Below are 18,601 nucleotides of genomic sequence, written 5' to 3' on the forward strand. Positions count from 1 at the left end.
ATATTATATTGCAAAAAAACTCTTCGGGGTTTCATCAAGCGATGTTTAAAAAATATCTACCTATCTTGGCAACATTCAAATTTTCAGTTTTTCACATAGTTTTTGAGGGTTAAAAATGGTCGATTTCGCAATTTTTCAATTTTTAATCGCTTATATATCAAAAACTATCAACTTTAGAGAAAAGTCACTAAAGACCTTTTCTGTTTGGAATGATCCAAAAAATCTAAAAAAAACTTTGTCCATGCAAAAAAAAAATAATTTTAGGAAAAAAAACAGAAAAATATAAAATTTTTGACCCACTTTTGGTTCTGGCAACATGCAAATTTGTTAAAAGGAGTCCTTTTTGAGTAAGATTGTGCAAAAAATCCGAATCGGAATATTTTTCCTAGCGGATGCACAGTGGCTTTCTGGACTATTACGTACGGTTAGTAAGTAGGTACGGTAAGCTCACTTCATAGATTTATCACTTTTATTGTACAGTGATGAGTGCACTAAGACCCGGTAAAATAACACAAAATACTACTAAAACTGTCACATGCGTCCTGCGTCCTGTCACAATGGTAGTCTCTGTCCTGTCACAATGATAGTTGCCTCCGATACGTCTCAAGGTGGAAAACTATCAATACAATGTAAATTTACATATAAGTTTCTATTGATAATTTCCTACTTCTACAGTCTCATTTCTTTTTATTTCACATGTTTCACATTATGTTTTGTGTCTTTTACGGTATATTGCCGGTTATAAGCACACTCATCACCGTATAGATCAATCCGTTTGATATCCTATGATGAGTAAATTTTTCTCATAGGAGTAGTGAGTTGAAGATTTTCATTCTTTTTTACACACAGTTAAATTAGTAAAACCAAGTTACCATGAAAACAGTGATATTAGCTCTAACATCTTAACAACATTCTTAGAGAATTTGCCAGACTCTGTAAATATATATACAGATGCATCTAAGACGTTAGTTGGCACTGGATGTGCCTTTTACATACCTGCTACTAAAACAGAAAAAATGTTTAAGTTAGGCCATGATTTTTCTATCTTCAGTGCTGAAGCCATAGCAATTTATGAGGCCTTGCAATATTTTAAAGAATCGGAATATATATCTGCAACAATTATTTCCGATTCACTCTCTGTTCTTCTTGCTATTCAAACTATAGATTTTCCCAATAACAATTCAAATATTTATATCCACTATATAAAAATAAAAGAAGAGTGAACTTTTTATGGGTTAAGGCTCATATAGGACTAACGTATAATGAATATGTTAATAGTTTGGCTAAAAAAGCTATTGAGTATTGTACTTCAAATAATCGTAAGTTTTGCATATCTGATTTAGTTAACACTATTAAGCATCGAGTTAAAAATCAGTGGAGTCAATCATGGCAAGATCTTTGTAAACAATCCAAATCTCAGTATTCACTGATTCAACCTTCTGTTCCAAATATATATTGGTTTAAAAGTTATGTAGTACCTCGAAGATATATAACAAGATTAATCAGAATGAAGTTTGCACATGCATGTTTCCCTCTACATCTAGCAAGAATTAAAGTTTTTGATTCAAATCTTTGTACTGAGTGTCAGAAGGTGGGTAATTTGAATCATACTTTCTTTGATTGCACAAAATACATTCCACACAGCTATAATTTCATCGAAGATTCAATAAAATGTAATGTTTTTCCACCTTTCAATATATCCTATCTATTGTCTCTGAACAGCCAAAATATATATGATTGTTTAATGAAATTTATCTGTGAAACTAAAATGAACCTCTAAATTTATTAATCCTGATAGTTTGGTATATTATGTACATATGGAAAAACAAGAAGAAGATGTATAATGCAAAAATGTGGTGAGCAACTTGGATAGTCCATAGCGGATATCTGCAGCTTTTGAATTAAGTATATTTTGAATGTATATTTTTCATCTTAGAAGAAGAAGTATTCCCTTCTATTTTTGAAAAATGGAGGGGATGTAGAATTGCAAATTTTTTCTTATATAATAATAGACAATTTCAACTACCTATTCCCAAATTTTCATTCTTCCTTTTTTTTGGGTCAGATTGTTCTTTGATCGGGCTAATACTGTTTTACTCGGTCCACTGGTGTATTCTTGATATGCAGTTGGACGTCTCTAATTTTATTTTGCTGATGACCATAAATTTAGTTTTTGATATATGTATTTACTTGTGGTCCAAATCTTTCACTTACTGTATTTACTTTATTTATGAGTTGCTGTAAACTGTTCAAACTGTCTGCAAAAATAATCAGAAAATGCAGAAGGAGAAAGTAATGTGGAAAAAGAAGAGGACATTCAAAGAAGAAATGGTTGGAAGCAGATTTATCAGAAATAGGCGTGAGAAATTGGGTACAGAAAGCAAGGGACCTTCCCAAATTGAATCTTTTGACTACCGATAAGTCTGTTACTAGATATCTCTGATTGGCTAACATGTAATCAATTTCGTTCTTTGGTTTTCCCGTCTGGGCTTATCCAGGTTTATCTTCTATTATCTGGTTCACCGAAAAATGTGTTCCATACCATACATAATATGCTTTCCTCCTGTGTATAGATTAGAAACCTTTCTTCTCTTTCGTTAGTAATTTATAGACCATAATATTATATTTAATATTTCTCTGTTTGTTATTTTTTCTTTTTCTTCTTCAAATGAAAATCCACTAATGGATGTTAGCGATCACATTTTCCATTAACTCTCTATTTCTTGTAATGTTTATCAGAGATTGAATGTCGTTAATCCCTGTCCATTGCCTTATGTTTCGGAGCCAGGACATTTTCTTGCGTCCTATTCCTCTCTTGCCTTCAATTTTACCCTCGATTATAAGTCGAAGGAACTGGTATTTTTCGTGTCGCATGATGTGACCCAGATCCGCCGTCTTCCTTTTCTTGATCTTTTCGAAAAGTTGGCGCTCTTGGTTGATTCTTTTAAGGACATCTACATTTGTGAATTTCGCCGTCCATGGTATCGTTAGGATACGACGATAAAGCCACATTTCGAGAGCTGATACAATACAATTTTATAATTATATACTTTATATAGAACAGAATATACTGCTAAAGAGTTGTTCCGCCATATTGCCTTCCCCATTTAGCCCGTGAAAGCGATCCCACCTACTTCACCTCATGTCACATCCCCTCCCTCCCACATCACTGAGTGAAAACAAGAGTATAGTGCAAGTGATAGTATAGGTTAATATTTGTACAATAAATTAACAAAACCTAAGGGATACTAGTGTATTTGTCTTTAGTCTTAAGTTTTTAGTAGTAATTTACGCTAGAAAAAATGGGCTCATTGATTAATTGTTTGATAAGATTTTAATGTTCTTAAGCATCTTATTGGTGTTTATTAAAAGAAAAAGTTCAAAACCGTATTTTGCTTGTATTTAATAGTGTTTCTAATATTTGGAGAATTTGCTGTTACCTTCCTCTGCACAGCAGACCGTCAAGTCAAAGTTTTCATCCCTAATACAAAATAGCGGCAAATTCGTGAAATATACTGTATTCCAGTAGAACTATTACTTATTTTTTGATAGTTTGTATTAATAAAGATATAATATTTCAAATATTTTGTAGTATATTTGTTTTTAATCCAAAAAGTAAGTAAATATGTATGTTGTATTCGTATAAAGAAATTTCTGGACCAGGAAGTAAGGGAGAATCGCAAATAAAAAGGATAGCTTCTGTGGGAATATGTTTCCATTAATACACTCGCCGAAAAACGGATCTCATCTCTTTCGCCCCTGAGGAATACCGAATGGGCGCTTATGTCCCGTTGGTGGTACAGGGCGCATCTGAATTCCTGCCGATGACGTGAATTACTGCCATGGTCTCTTCAGTAACTCCTGCAGATCCGTGGAGAGCAGACTCACGATATTGGCCAGCGTTGGCTGGATGCCACGCGGTAGCGAGTACGTGTTGCTTTGTGGTGATATTTGTGACAGTTTTTGCTGTGATCGTGGTGTTGAATTAGTGGTTGTTGCTAATTAGGGGTACTACGTTTGGGTAATTTTTCATTAATAGAATTTTAAAAGATTTTCATTGGTAGATTTAAACGAAAATTTAAATTATACAATATTTGTAATTGGTGTAATTTATTATATTATTCTAATACACATATTAATAGAAAAAAACTAAATAATAGACGAGATGTTATTATTTTTATGAATGCATTGTGAGTTATAAGGAACTTAACATAATGGTCTTAAAAAATAGTTTATCTTGTTCATAGAACTAATTTCACCCTGTCTTTGAAAAGAATTTTACAAATTTGACAAATAAGCAAATAAAATGGCACATATATTTATTTTTTTCTCATATGATTTCTTAATTTAAAAAAAAAAAAAATCAGATTTGACTACGAATTAAAAGTTTGGAAAATTGAAACACAGATTTAAAAAATGTGACTTTTCTTGATGAAATAAAATTTTTTTTGAACAAATATTTAATTTATAAGTATTGATACTATCAAAGCTCGTGCTACACATTTTAAATAATACAACCCTCTTGCCAATTTATTTCCCAAAGTTTATTTTACTTTACATAATTTTAAAAATATATTTTACTTTGTCTCAAAAAAGGCTATAATAATAAGTTGCTTTATTTTTATGTTAGATAATGGAAAAAATAATATTTTAAGTATCCTGCAGTATTTATATATTTATTTACCATTAATTAATGTGAGAATTTAAGTGAATCTTAACCACCCCTTATGGAAAAAAAATTAATGTTATAACATTTTACGGATTTAAATGCTGTTAAATTATGCAATTGAAACATTTTCAATTATAATAGTGGACATAATCCACAATGTAATTATCTTTTTATATAAAATCATTTTGGTTAATTGCAACACCACAACCCTTGAAAACTACCCCCCATGTCACATACATAAAAAAATCTTTTATTTAACCTTTTGTTAAAAAAATGTTAATGTAACCAAAAACGATATTATTATAGTAACAGCAACTATAAAAATCCACAAGGAAGAATTTCCTGTAGCTGACTGTATACCATTAATTACAAGTAAAATTTAATCAAAAATTTTTGTCCTGGTAAAAGTATATTAGTTTAAAAAGCCCCTATAGGGCCACAAACATAGAAACAAAACGTTTTCGCTCTATAACATGAGCATCATCAGTGTTACAAGAACATGGTGAGCCACCCAAAAATACAAAGGTTAAAGCTTTTAAACTAATATACCTTTTACCAGGTCAAAAATTGTTTATTAAATTTTACAAATATAAAAACTTACAATAAAAAATACTATATTTTATTGTACAATTAAAGTTTCGCGATAAACCGACCAACATAAATCGGCAAGTCTTAATGCTAACAATTTTCCATTGTAACGTCTTCCAACGTGCAATATATCCTGGTGAAATCTTCAGTAAAGATTTTCAGGAAAAAAATGTAAGTGCAAATCTAAAAAATTAATAATTATTGTGAGTGGCATTACTTTTATATTTCCAAGAAAACTATGACACGCTTTTATTGGAGGCTTCTCAAGATGTTTTTTGCTTTGTTTATTATCAAACTAAAAGCTACATCTATCATAATAAGCTCTCATATTTGCGGATGGATACTCGCCAACTCGCAACTTTTAATGACAAACATTTTCAAATTAAAATGTACACCGGCCAATTCGTAACTTTTCTACTACCTGAACCTACCAACTCGAAACCTTCTACAGGTAAATTCGAAACCATCGATTAAATCTAATGCCTCAGGTAATTAGGTTAAAACGTAAGAACTAAATTTGAACAGTAACGGATTAAGCCAACACGGGGCCTATCGCAAATGTATACGTTTCATTAATGTTTATTGATAAGCAAAGGTCCAATTTTATTTTACTTCAACTAATTTTAAAGCTCTTTCAATAAACTAATCGGTTTTTTTTCAGTTTTTGGTAAAATTTTGTAACATAGAAGAAAATTCTTAAAATCGGCTATTTTTCATTTAAATTGTCAATAAATAAATAAATTGAGAAAAAATTGGTCCGATTTACATAAATTTTGTTATTGTATCCATAGATATATAAATTAAAACAATTGTTACATATTCACCGAGTGTCACAAAAACCGTGTATTGTTATACATTTCTTTGGGCCATTTCACGTAATATCCAGATAGAAGTTTTATTTTTACATAAGTTATTAAAGTTTAACTGACTTAATTTATAGTTTTATGAGCAACAATTAAGTATAGCAAGATTTATGAAACCTTACTTAAACTGTTTTACATGCACTATAATGCGGTTATCTTAAATTTTGTTTTAAATGATTTTATTTTTACTGGTAGACAAAAAATAGAAAACATGTGAATTTTTGACATCAAATTGTTGATAACCAACATAAGTGTTTGTTACTACTCAAAATATTAAAAAAAACTTACCGTCGGAATAACAGGTTGCCAGTTGGCCTGTAATTAGGATGGGGGATTAACATAGTTACGAATTCACTGGGAACCTTGCGGATCAACAATCATTCCTTCTTTCAAATTCGCATCATTGATTCTGGGAAATTTTTCATCCCAGCTTTTTGTAAAGTGCGGGTAGGGATATTGTTTAGTAAAAGTTTTTGAGATACATTTTCCAGCTGTTAAATTTTTTTGGGGCCAATATTCACTAAGTACCCTATGTTTATTTCTTGCACTATTCTCCCAGTCACACAAAAAACATCAAAACAGTATATTCTCCCTGTAATCTAGTAAGTATATCAACGACCTTCAAATCAATACATATTGTTGTTGTTTATTTGGGTTTATATGACTGCGGACAATAAATCCATTCGCCAATTTTACTATTTTTTGTTTTATTAGTGATTTTCGTACCTTATCCTAAAAGTAATAATATTATTAATCTCTAATAAACAATTCTACTAATAAATAATTATTTTTGTATTTTATTTAATAATTTTCTATAATATCTTTTTTTATTTCTTTTTTAATGATGTTCTCAGAGTTCTACAGCAAAAACAGCAACATTCTTCTTTAGCACTCCACTTAATTCGAAAGCTTTTTACTACGGACTGTCCAAGTTCTTCATTCATTTTTATCAACTTACTTATTGCTTTTTAATATATTTTTTTAATTAACATATTTTTTTTCTATTATTTTTTTAATATATTTTTTATATATATATTTTTTTATTTTTTTCTTCTTTTTTTATATTTTTCTTATATTTTTTTTTATATTTTTTTTACTTATTATTTTTTTTAATATACATATAACAATTTACAAGAAATACTTTCTCTATATTTTACAATTACAATTTAAGTTTAATATCTAAAATATGTTTAAGTATACAATAGTCGGTATACCAACTCATTGTTTTCTAATGTTATAGGTCTGGATCCCGCGTATGAAAAAAAAGTTGATTAATAGCAAGCTGAAAATTTGTTAATAGCTTACGGGTGTCTAGTCGGACAAACTTTGATATATGGGAACACTGGAACAGGGGAAGTTTATATTGTGGAACAGGTTAAAAATTTGGAACGGTCAGATCACGAAAACGGCACATGTATTTTGTCCGACAGAACAGACTTAAACTCTTCGAACAGAGATTAAACTCTCATGCAAAAATCAGACTACTATGTACTACCAAATGGGCGTTTTAATAAGTGGAACATGTAGAATATGTCAAATGACAGGCATTATGACAGGTGATGAATAGCAGTCTGATTTTTGCATGAAAGTTTAATCTCTGTTCGAAGAGTTTAAGTCTGTTCTGTCGGACAAAATAAATGTGCCGTTTTCGTGGTGTAACCGTTACAAATTTTTAACCTGTTCCACAATTAAAACTGCCCCTGTTCCAGTGTTCCCATATATCAAAGTTTATCCGACTAGACACCCTTAATCTATTAACAAATTTTCAGCTTGCTATTAATCAACTTTTTTTTCATACGCGGGATCCAGACCTATTAATAAATAGTTTAGATTAATGGATCAGTCAAAGAATAAAGTGAATATAAAAAGATATTATCGTTATTAGAAATAATAGAACAGGTCAAAATTTTGTGTTGTAGGTTACCAACTGACCACAAATATATTGTGGACTATCAGCTAGGTTTAAATATATATGATGGTGTAAGACAGTGGTTAAATCTCATTCTGCATATGGTTATTTTCATATCCCTTGTCGACTCCATTTTACAAAACCAAGGTTTATCTATTATGTAGTTTCTGATTGATCTGTAATAGTTTCCTGTATTTATATTCTCATCAATATACCTTTCTTTCCATTCTTTCTTAAGCTCTTTGAATAAATCTGATTCAATATCTCTAGACATACAAAGATAATGTGTTAATATTCCTTGTGTCACCACGTTTTTAGCCAATTCGTCTACTATTTCATTTCCAGTTATTCCACAGTGGCTTTTAATCCATGCTAACTTAACAGACTTTCCTTGTTGCTGAAGTTCTTTAATTTTCACAAGGAAAAAGTTTTCCTGTAGTTGGCTGTATACCATGTGATACAAAAAACAGTAAAATCCTGTATAAAAGGTATATTTAAAAACCCTCAAAAGGGCCACATCATTTACTTTTACTGAGCTTTGACCCACATATTTTTGTATAATACTGCCTTGGTGGTTAGCATGTACATTGCACGTAAGCACTAATGATGACTGGTAAACCAGTCGAAAACTAGTTATGTGAATTTGATGTGGCCCTTTTGAGGGTTTTTAAATATACCTTTTATACAAGATCTTACTGTTCTTTAATTTTATTTATTATATATAATTCAATGTAATTCACTTTTGATTTAGGACTTATAGCACTAATTTTACTTAGAGAACTTTTACTGACACTATAAATCACTACATAATATACGAGTAGATACTCTATATACCTATGTAAGTATTATATTTAATTTTCTTAAGTAATAGCTCCAAATTTGTAAATATTCTTTCATGTTTGTTGCATGCGCTAGGGACACAGACGGTATTTTATTAATTACAATTTTGAAATAGGACGGCTTTCTAACGAATCTTAAAAGTAGATATCAATAAAAATTCTGCCTTCTTCTAATTCTTCTGGAAAATTTAATTCTTGAAGAACTAAATATTTATTATTATTACACTAAATCATCCTCTTTGGGTATTATGTTGGCTATCATATTCGATATCTTGGCTTTATTGACAACAGTTCTAAATAATGATGTAGTCGATTTTCCGTACCATTGTCCTCGATTTTTCAGCCATGATGTTCTTCTTATACAAGGACTGCGTTTACCTGGGATCTTTCCCTGAATGATTACAAGCCAAAGTTTTTATTTTTCAGGGTGTTTCATAGATGACCTAAGTATTCCAGCTTGCGTCTCTTTATTATACTGACCAGTTGTGTTGATTGGTTCAACCGTTTAAGAACCTCCGTATTTTTAGCTCTGTTGAGCCAGCGTATCCTAAGAATATTAGTAGTCGTGTATTTATCCATATCTCCAAAGTTTCTTTAAGCATTTAAGCATAACCTCAGTTAGAGTTCACGCTTCCCCTCCATGGAAAGATATAGCAATATGTCATTCGAACGCGAAGCTCATACTAACATCGTGACTGCTAAGTGTGTTCCTTATTTTTACAAATGTAGCACGTGCTCGTTCTATTCGGCTTTTAATTTCTACAGAGTTGGATACCAGCTATAACTGATATCACTGCCGATATACACGAGTTTATCTGTTCTGTTACTAGAGCATACTTACGTAGCATATCTTAGACTTTAGAATGTAATTTATTTGTTAAAGAACTACCTACAGTTGAGTCAGGGAATCTTTACCGGTGCGTCATTATTTAAAGCATACAAAATAAGTCGATGATAAGTCGGAAATTGAAATTTACTAAACGCAACAGCAAGTGACAGTAAGTGACTTGCTGGTGCGTTTAGTAAATTTCAATTTCCGACTTATCATCGACGTATTTCATATCCTTTAAATGATGACGCACGGGTAAAGATTCCCGGACTCAACTGTAACTAAAGAACTAAAAAAATGAGTTGAGAAAAGAAAATCTGAAAGATTGAAAAGCAAACTTTAAACTAATATTATTCTCAAGCATATCTTGTGGCATTTTAATACAATTTACCATTTTTAGTGGAGATTGGCAATAATGTCAAGATACTACAAAGAAATAGCTTCAGAACACTATTAATTTAAAATTTGCTTTGCAGTCTTCCAGATTTTATTTTTTCAGGCCAATTATATTTTGTTTATTTTTAGGTAGCTCCTTAAAAAGTACCTAAATTACATTTTAAAGCCCGTTTAAGTAGCTAACACGAAAATGGCAATTGCTATAATAAGGATGCTGGGCAAGTCCGTGAGTGCGACACATTTAAAATGTATCATAAAATATGTCGTTTGACTAGTCATTAGTAAATACCGGGTGTTATATATTATATTCATTAATAACGTGTGATGGTTTTTCTGATTTAACAATCACAACATGTACCTATGTTTTATGTAGACTGGAATACTTTCATACCGTTTACTTAGGTTTACTACATTTTTAGCTGTTTTTCTTATTTTGTCACATTAAGCTTTAGTTTATTTTGTATAAAAAACTTACGAATAAGTAAAATCTCCGTGTGTAAAATGGTATGTTTTATTTAAAAAACTTTTGGAATCGTCGAAATGGATTATAAAGTTTCCAGACTGTTTTCGGTCGTATCAGATCTCATCATCAGTGAACCATTCTACTCGTAGTTGAAACTAGCCCACTTTATGGTTGTTAAAAGCTTAGTGTTATACTGCCGTGCTAAGCCCAAAGGCGGTAACTGATTTTTTATCGAAAATGAGGTTGTTGTATTTCTACGTAGATTATAGATATTTAGAATAATTTTACCAAGTCCTTAGAGTTGTAGAACTGTTATAATGGGTATCTAGAATATATTTACAAAGTCTTTGGAGTTATAGAAGCATTATAATATAATGAAACCTACCTAGAAATATAAAAATGTCATTTTCGATAAAAAATCAGTTACCGCCTTTGGGCTTAGCACGGCAGTATATGCCTGTGATATTAAAAATTAAAACCACACTAGTTCGATGTTACTAGAATATTTTTAAGAGAATATATAATATACATCCCTGTTCGAAAAATTGAGCGACTATTTTTCGAGCAGGGATATCTATGTTCCCTTAAAGTTGATCTAGTAACATCGACGTATTTCTTTATAGTCCAGAAACCCACTGCGCATCCGCTAGGAAAAATATTCTGATTCGGATTTTTTGCACAATCTTACTCAAAAAGGATCTCTTTTAACAAAATTTGCACATTTTTTAAACGTTTTTTTTTGTTTTTTTCCTAAAATAATTTTTTTTTACGTCGAACATTTTTTTAGGTTTTTTTGGATCATTCCAAACAAAAAAGGTCTCTAGTGACTTTTCTCTAAAGTTGATAATATTTGACATTTAAGCGATTAAAAATTTAAGAATTGCAAAATCGGCCATTTTTAGTCCTCATAAACTATGTGAAAATATGAAAATTTCAATATTTCCAAGGTAGGTAAATATTCTTTAAACATCGATTCATAAAATCCCGAAGAGTTTTTGCAATACAATATCGAAAACCCCTTTGTTTTTTAATTGCTAATCAAGCGGGCGCGACACTATTTTCAACCGTTGCATGTTATGTAATATGCGTAAATATATGTGCGGAAAAATATTCTGATTCAATTTATGTGCACCATCTTGCTTAAAAAGGTTCCCTATTAACAAATTTGCATGTTGTGAGATACAAAAATGGGTCAAAAATTTTTTTAAACAATTTTTTTTAAACTTCAAATGTTTTCCGATTACATCTACATGCAACGGTTGAAAATAAATAGTGTCTCGTCCGCTTGATTAGCGATTAAAAAACAAAGGAGTTTTCCATATTGTATTACAAAAAGCTCTTCGGGATTTCATCAATCGATGCTCATAGAATATCTACGTACCATCACAGATTAACCCAACAATGTTGGGTTAATCTGTGGTACCATGGTAACATTGAAATCTTCGAGTTTTCACATAGTTTTTGAGGGATAAAAATGGCCGGGTTTGTTTTGCAATTTTTAAATTTTCAATCGCTTATCTCGAAAACTATCACATTTAGCGAAAAGTCACTTGAGATCTTTTCTATTTGGAATGAACCAAAAAACCTAAAAATATTTGTCTGATGCAAAAAATTAGGTTTAGGAAAAAACAAAAAAAAAAACGTTTAAAACAATTTTTGACTTCGATATTGGGGTTTTCGATATTGTATTGCAAAAAACTTTTCGGGATTTCATCAAACGATGTTTAAAGAATATCTACCCAGCTTGGAAACATTGAAATTTTTAGCTTTTCACATAGTTTTTGAAGATTAAAAATGGCCGATTTCGCAGTTTTTAAATTTTTAATCGCTTATATGTCAAAAACTATCCACTTTAGAGAAAAGTCACTAAAGACCTTTTCTATTTATAATGATCCAAAAAACCTAAAAAAACTTTGTTCGAAGCAAAAAAATTAGTTTAGAAAAAAAAAACAAAAAAAAACGTTTAAAACATTTTTGACTCATTTTTGGACCTGGCAAATATGTTTCCTAACGGATGCGCAGTGGCTTTCTGGACTATTAAAGACCCTGTAGAATTTGGCATATTTTCCAATCCCGGAGCCAAGCCTTTCCATGTCATTGCCTACATGTTTTCTAAATAACTGTTTTGTCCCCCCTGTATATATTTTTTAGAAAACTAATAGTATTAACAAATTATACCGATATTGCAATAATAAACAGTTTAATTGTCTCCCACTTTTTTTCTAATTTACTCTGATTAAAGCAAAACGTCTACATTTACATATTTGTCCCAAGAGTTCCTGATGTAACATTTGATTATCGAAAGTTTCGTTGGAATTTCATCCATAGTTTAATCACAGGCATTCTCGTGCACATACTGCTGTAAAATGTTTCCTACAATTACCATAAACGACATAACACAATAACAAAAGGGTTAGAACAATGGCAAAATACCTAATATTAGTTTAAAATTTAGACTATAGAGACTTAATGTCTGTTCTACACTGTTCTAGCTATTCTACCCTACTACGCTTGACTACAATAATTATAAGAGGCAAAAAATAGTGTTTTTTTTCTATAATAATATCAAAATATTATTTGTTTTTTCTATTAATGTTACATACTATCCTTTCTAATAAAATTTGTTGAATAAAGGGCATCCTCTGTTAAGATAGGCAAAATACCCTCACTCCCAGAATTAATTTTTTAAAATTTTGGTCGGTTGTGTGTGATCAAAAAATAAGACACAACGGAATTTTAGCCCACCGCCCCCCTGTACTCACTTCCTAGTCACAAAAACGCAATTTTTTCAAAATTTTACGGAAAACCTTTAAATCATTAAAGGTTTTGCCGATTTTTGCATTTTTTTTCGGGGTTAATCATATTTTTTGGGATCGAATTTATTTTTTAATTATTTTACGTTTTATGTTTATGAGTTTAAAATATAATACTCAGCACAATTATACATCAGTAGGTTGAGTGTACGTACATAACTTAAAAATTCATTTTTTTTTTCGAAAAAAGTGAATAAATTTTTGGAGATGGCTGTAGACCAATTTTCTAAATTTTGTATACATATTTGAAAAGTTTTCAATCCTAATAGCAACATTAATAATATTGAAAAATATTACAAATATTACTAAAAGATTTTTAAATTGAAAACTTATTGGTCCATTTCCCTGGTGACACCTCCAAGGCTTCTACAATATGCAAGCCAGATGAATGCTGCAGTGAAGACAAAAGGGAAGGAATTCTATACTATGCAATTCACAACCCCCGTCTGCAGCTTGGTAAAGTTCCAACGGAAAATGAACCTAGTTACTCTATAGGAGTAATACTAATATGAAATAAATAAAAATGTATACCATTTTTATTCAGTTGCAATGCGAAGGCAAAACAATCCTATTTTTCACTTAAAATACGGAGCGCAGTCCAGCACTCTGAATCGACGATTTTCGACTCTTATTGGAGTCTCATCGGAGAGACGTAGGCCTGCTGCTCCATACTCTAACTCTAATTGACCAACAACGAGAGGTACATACATTTACAGGGTACAAGGTTTCTCTTCAAGTGATAATCTGACGCGCTCTAGTAACTGCAAAAATCCCCGCTTGAGCTCCCTACCATAAGGAATTATTGAAAAGGGATTTTTAAATTTTAATAAAATAATATACAAACAATAATAATCAGTAATTTAATTAAAAGCAAAATAAAATTTTCACGTTTTATTTTTTCTTGTTATACATGTATTTGGATGACTTGTATCAATATTTTGCAAGGATTTAAAAACCATACGGTATCAAAGAAATAACCAAGAGGGATGTATAACAGGTCTTGAGTACAATCTTAAAGAATTATTACCTCCCTCAGGAAACATTTTTTATTTAGTTATTCAATTAAATTTCCAATAAATCTTTATCATCGTGTGTACAGCAACAAAAACCTCATTAAAAACAATTGTTTTTAACATGAATTTTGTTTCTAGCATATTGCTTTTTGTAAAACATTGATTAGTCAAAAATTTTTAAAGAAGAATTGCTTTTATTTGTTTAAAAAATGTTTTAAACAAGAATTGCTTTTATTTGTTAAAATTATCCTTACGTATGACTGAAAGCGTATGAAGGTTGTGTGTGTGTGTGTGTGTGTGAGAGATCCTGGCATCAGACAAAATCTATTTGCCACAAAACATGTAAATTCTTAATTACATTAAATGATTTCATATTGTCTATTTCTAAACTATACCGCTATTTTTGAATTTCTGATAAAATTAATGATGGAATCTAGTACCGCTTTATCTGGGGAAGAAAGGAGAGCTGTAATATTTAGTGGCAATGGACACTCGTGATGAATTAGTTCTTGATACAGAATTGAAGAAGATTGAGAGTTCAGAGAACATTCTAGAAATATATGATTTAGATCACCAATGGATACATTGTCACAACTACAGACAGGAGAGTTAAGTATTCCAATTTTATATAAGTGAGATGGAAAGCGAGCATGATTCAATTTTAAACGAGTCAATACTGACATTTGTGCTCTATTATAATTAAAGGTGAAATGAGGAATGTCTTTTGGAAGTGTAGGGTGAATTCTGAAATAAGGGTTTGTAGATTTATTTGCAATTCTTTTGTAATCAGTTTCCCATTTCCTTCTGATATTAGGTTGGAGAGCATTATTCAAATCTTTTAAATTAAATACTTTGTCCATATGGTGGCAACTGTGACTACTTTTTGCGGCTTTATCCGCAATTTCATTACCTTCGACTCCGCAATGTCCTTTCATCCAAATAAACGAAACAGTTACATTATTTTGTTTAAGATCCATAATTAATTTTTTAATGTTCAAAATTAAGGCATTTCGGAATTGGTTTATTGGGTGACCGTTAATAGCTTGTAATGCTGATTTTGAGTCTGAAATTATTGCCACATTCGTGCATGTTTGAGTTGCACACCATTTTAGTGCCTTTTCAATAGCAAAGGACTCGGCGGTAAAAATGGAACAATAATTTGAGATTCTGTACTTTTCAATATGATTTATGTTTGAAACAAAAAATGCCGAACCTGTGTTTAGCTCCGTTTTTGACCCATCTGTATATATTTTAGTTAAGTTCGACCCGAGACCATTTACAATGGATTTTATCATGGCTTGGTTTAAGATATTACAATCTGAATACCGAGGGAATATGGTGATAGGTTTGTCAATTATAGAATCGAAACTGTGTGCATACAATGGTATTTTATTAAGTTTAACAATATCATTTTGAAATAAGTTTGTATCAATAAATGCATCTGCCAAAAGAGGAGAGTTTTTCTTTTTCCAATAATGATTTGTCAAATTCTCAATTACAAGAAAGTTAATTTTTGCGATCAAATCACTGTTGTAACATCTATATTTTAATAGACTTTTATTTGCTAAAAACTGTCTTCGAAAACTAAGAGGAAGTTCTTGAGACTCTGCCAGAATGGCATGATTTGGTGAAGATGCCATTGCTCCCAAACATATTTTCAGAGCTCTATATTGTATTCGGTCAAGGGTAAGTTGGTTCGTATTGGAGGTAGAACCATAGAGAGTACACCCATAATCCAAAATCGAGCGAATATAAGACTTGTAGAACATTAAGGAAATTTGTTGATCCGCGCCCCAGCTCTGTTTGGAGAGGAAGCGCAGAAGATTAATTCCCTTTTCACATCTTTGTTTGACATACTTAATGTGACTGGTCCATAGAAGTTTACTATCTATAATTATACCTAAATATTTATATTCTTTTACGATAGGAATAGTGTATTTACCTATAGAGAAATTATCGACTAACTGATATCTGTGCCTTGTGAAACACATCACAGCTGTCTTTTCTGGTGAAACACTAAAACCCATATCGTCGAACCAGTTTTGTAACCTGTCAAAAGTACGTCTTAAGTCTATCATGCAGCGATCGTAGGTATTATGGGTGACGTAAATGCATAAATCGTCCGCGTATTGAATAATTTGTATGCCATCGCTCATCAAATCATGCAAGTCTGCAGTGTATAAGTTAAACAAAAGGGGACTTAAAATAGAGCCTTGCGGAAGCCCGTTGTAAAGTACTCTTGGACCATGTAAAACGTTATGACTATCTCGCAAAAATACTTTTCTATTAGCAAACAAATTTAAAATATTTATAGAGACTCTTTTATTGATGCCAAACGTTACCATTTTTGAATATAATATTTCCAAATCTACCACATCATAAGCTCCTTTAAGGTCCACAAAAAGACACAACATGTAATTATTTTTTGATAGACACAATTGAGCATCTGTAACTAAATGGGAGATTGCATCAATTGTGCCTATACCTCTACGAAATCCATACTGATTTTTTGGTAAAATTGATCTGTTTTCGACAAAATGTTCGAGTCTAAATTTTATAAGCCTTTCGAAAGTTTTTGTAATACACGATAACAATGAAATAGGTCGGTAGGACGAAGGTAAGTCAGGTGGTTTCTTAGGTTTCTCTAGAAGACACACAATTATATTTTTAAGACTATCTGAATACTTTTGTTTCAACCACCAATCATTAAAAATTTCTAAGAGAAGAAGTTTACCACTTTCAGGCAATTTATTTATTATCGTATAAGTAAACCCGTCAAGTCCAGGTGCAGTATTTTTTGATTTTTTTAAGGCTAATTCTAATTCCGAAAAGCAAAAATTTTTTGAGAAGGTGTCTGAGTCTTGATGGAAGTGAAATTGATTAATGTTGTCGTTAAAAATTGGACCTGCAGCAGATGAAGGAGCCAATGTATCAAGAACTTTTAGAATAAGGCTTTCGTCTAATTGTGGTTTTCTTTTTTGATGGTGTTTATTGCAAATAGATCTTACAGTGTTCCATATCTCAGTCGTTGGTTGCTTAAACCAGTGCCAATAAAACATAAACACACACACCATATCTCAGTCAGAGGAGTGTTTTTATTTAATTTATTCAAAAACATTTTCCAACTGTTTTTTTGTTTAAATTTGAACGTACGTTTGACATTAGCAGAAATGTCTTGATATTGTAGATAATTGATAAAATTACCTTGTTTTTTAAACTCGCTGAGAGCTTCTTTTCGTTTTTTAACAATCGCAGAACATTCCTCATCCCACCAATAAGGTCTTGGTACAGAAGGTGTGAAAGATTTCTTAATAGGCATAGATTTCGATGCTGCGACCGTGATTGCATTGAGGAAAAATTCGATTTTGTCTACCGAAGTTGAATTCCTATCTAAATTATTGAGCTTACTAATTTCTAATTCAAAAATATTTCCAAAAACAGACCAGTCAGCACGAGAGTCATTCCATTTTGTTGATGGGTTGATGACAAAGGAGGAGGGATTGATTTGAATTTCTATATTGATTGGGTAGTGATCTGAACCTAATGAATCTGAATCTACTGACCAAGCTATACGGTCGGCTAAAAGGGGAGATGTTAGAGTTAAGTCAACGGCTGAATGATTACTAGTTGGGGATATTCTTGTTGGTGTTCCGTCATTTAATGTAATTATTTCACAATAATCCATGGCCTCCACTAATATTCTACCATATCTGTCGTCTGCAATTGGCCCCCACATACCGTGGTGAGCATTAAAATCTCCCAGAAAAATAGTTTTTGCAATATTAAACTGAAGGAATAGGTTGATCCAGTCATTTATTTCTATTCTAACATCTGATGATCTATAGATTGATACTAATGAGAGATTAATTTTGTTCAAAAAAACTGCGCATGCTTCTATACTGTCATCGAAATTATTATTAATTTCTGATTCTTGGTAATCTATTCCCTGTCTGATGAAAATACCTACGCCACCGTAACCATCTTCACGACATTTATTGATAAAGTTATATCCGTTCAGTCTAAAATGATGACCGGATGTGAGCCATATTTCTGATAGAACTATTATATCTGTATGGTAGTTGTTAATATGATGCATAAGACTGCCTTTGTTACTATAAATGGATCTACAATTCCATTGTAATATAGTTAGTTTTTCTGTAATATTTTTAGTAGCCATTTTCACTATCTGTGAGAATGGATTCTAAATTATCTTCATTAT

General features: G+C 31.3%; 1 protein-coding gene across 1 annotated transcript in view; it reads left to right on the forward strand.

Moving 5' to 3' along the window:
• Positions 1-3,872: 3,872 nt before the first annotated feature.
• LOC126884733 (monocarboxylate transporter 12-like) overlaps positions 3,873-18,601 on the forward strand; it is a 645,529-nt gene continuing 630,800 nt past the window's right edge. Inside the window, exon 1 of the mRNA XM_050650866.1 lies at positions 3,873-4,021. The gene's annotated coding sequence lies outside the window, so the exon portion shown is untranslated. The remainder of the gene's footprint in view (positions 4,022-18,601) is intronic.

This window comes from Diabrotica virgifera, chromosome 5, assembly GCF_917563875.1.
Source record: "Diabrotica virgifera virgifera chromosome 5, PGI_DIABVI_V3a".
Taxonomy (NCBI): Eukaryota; Metazoa; Arthropoda; class Insecta; order Coleoptera; family Chrysomelidae; genus Diabrotica; species Diabrotica virgifera.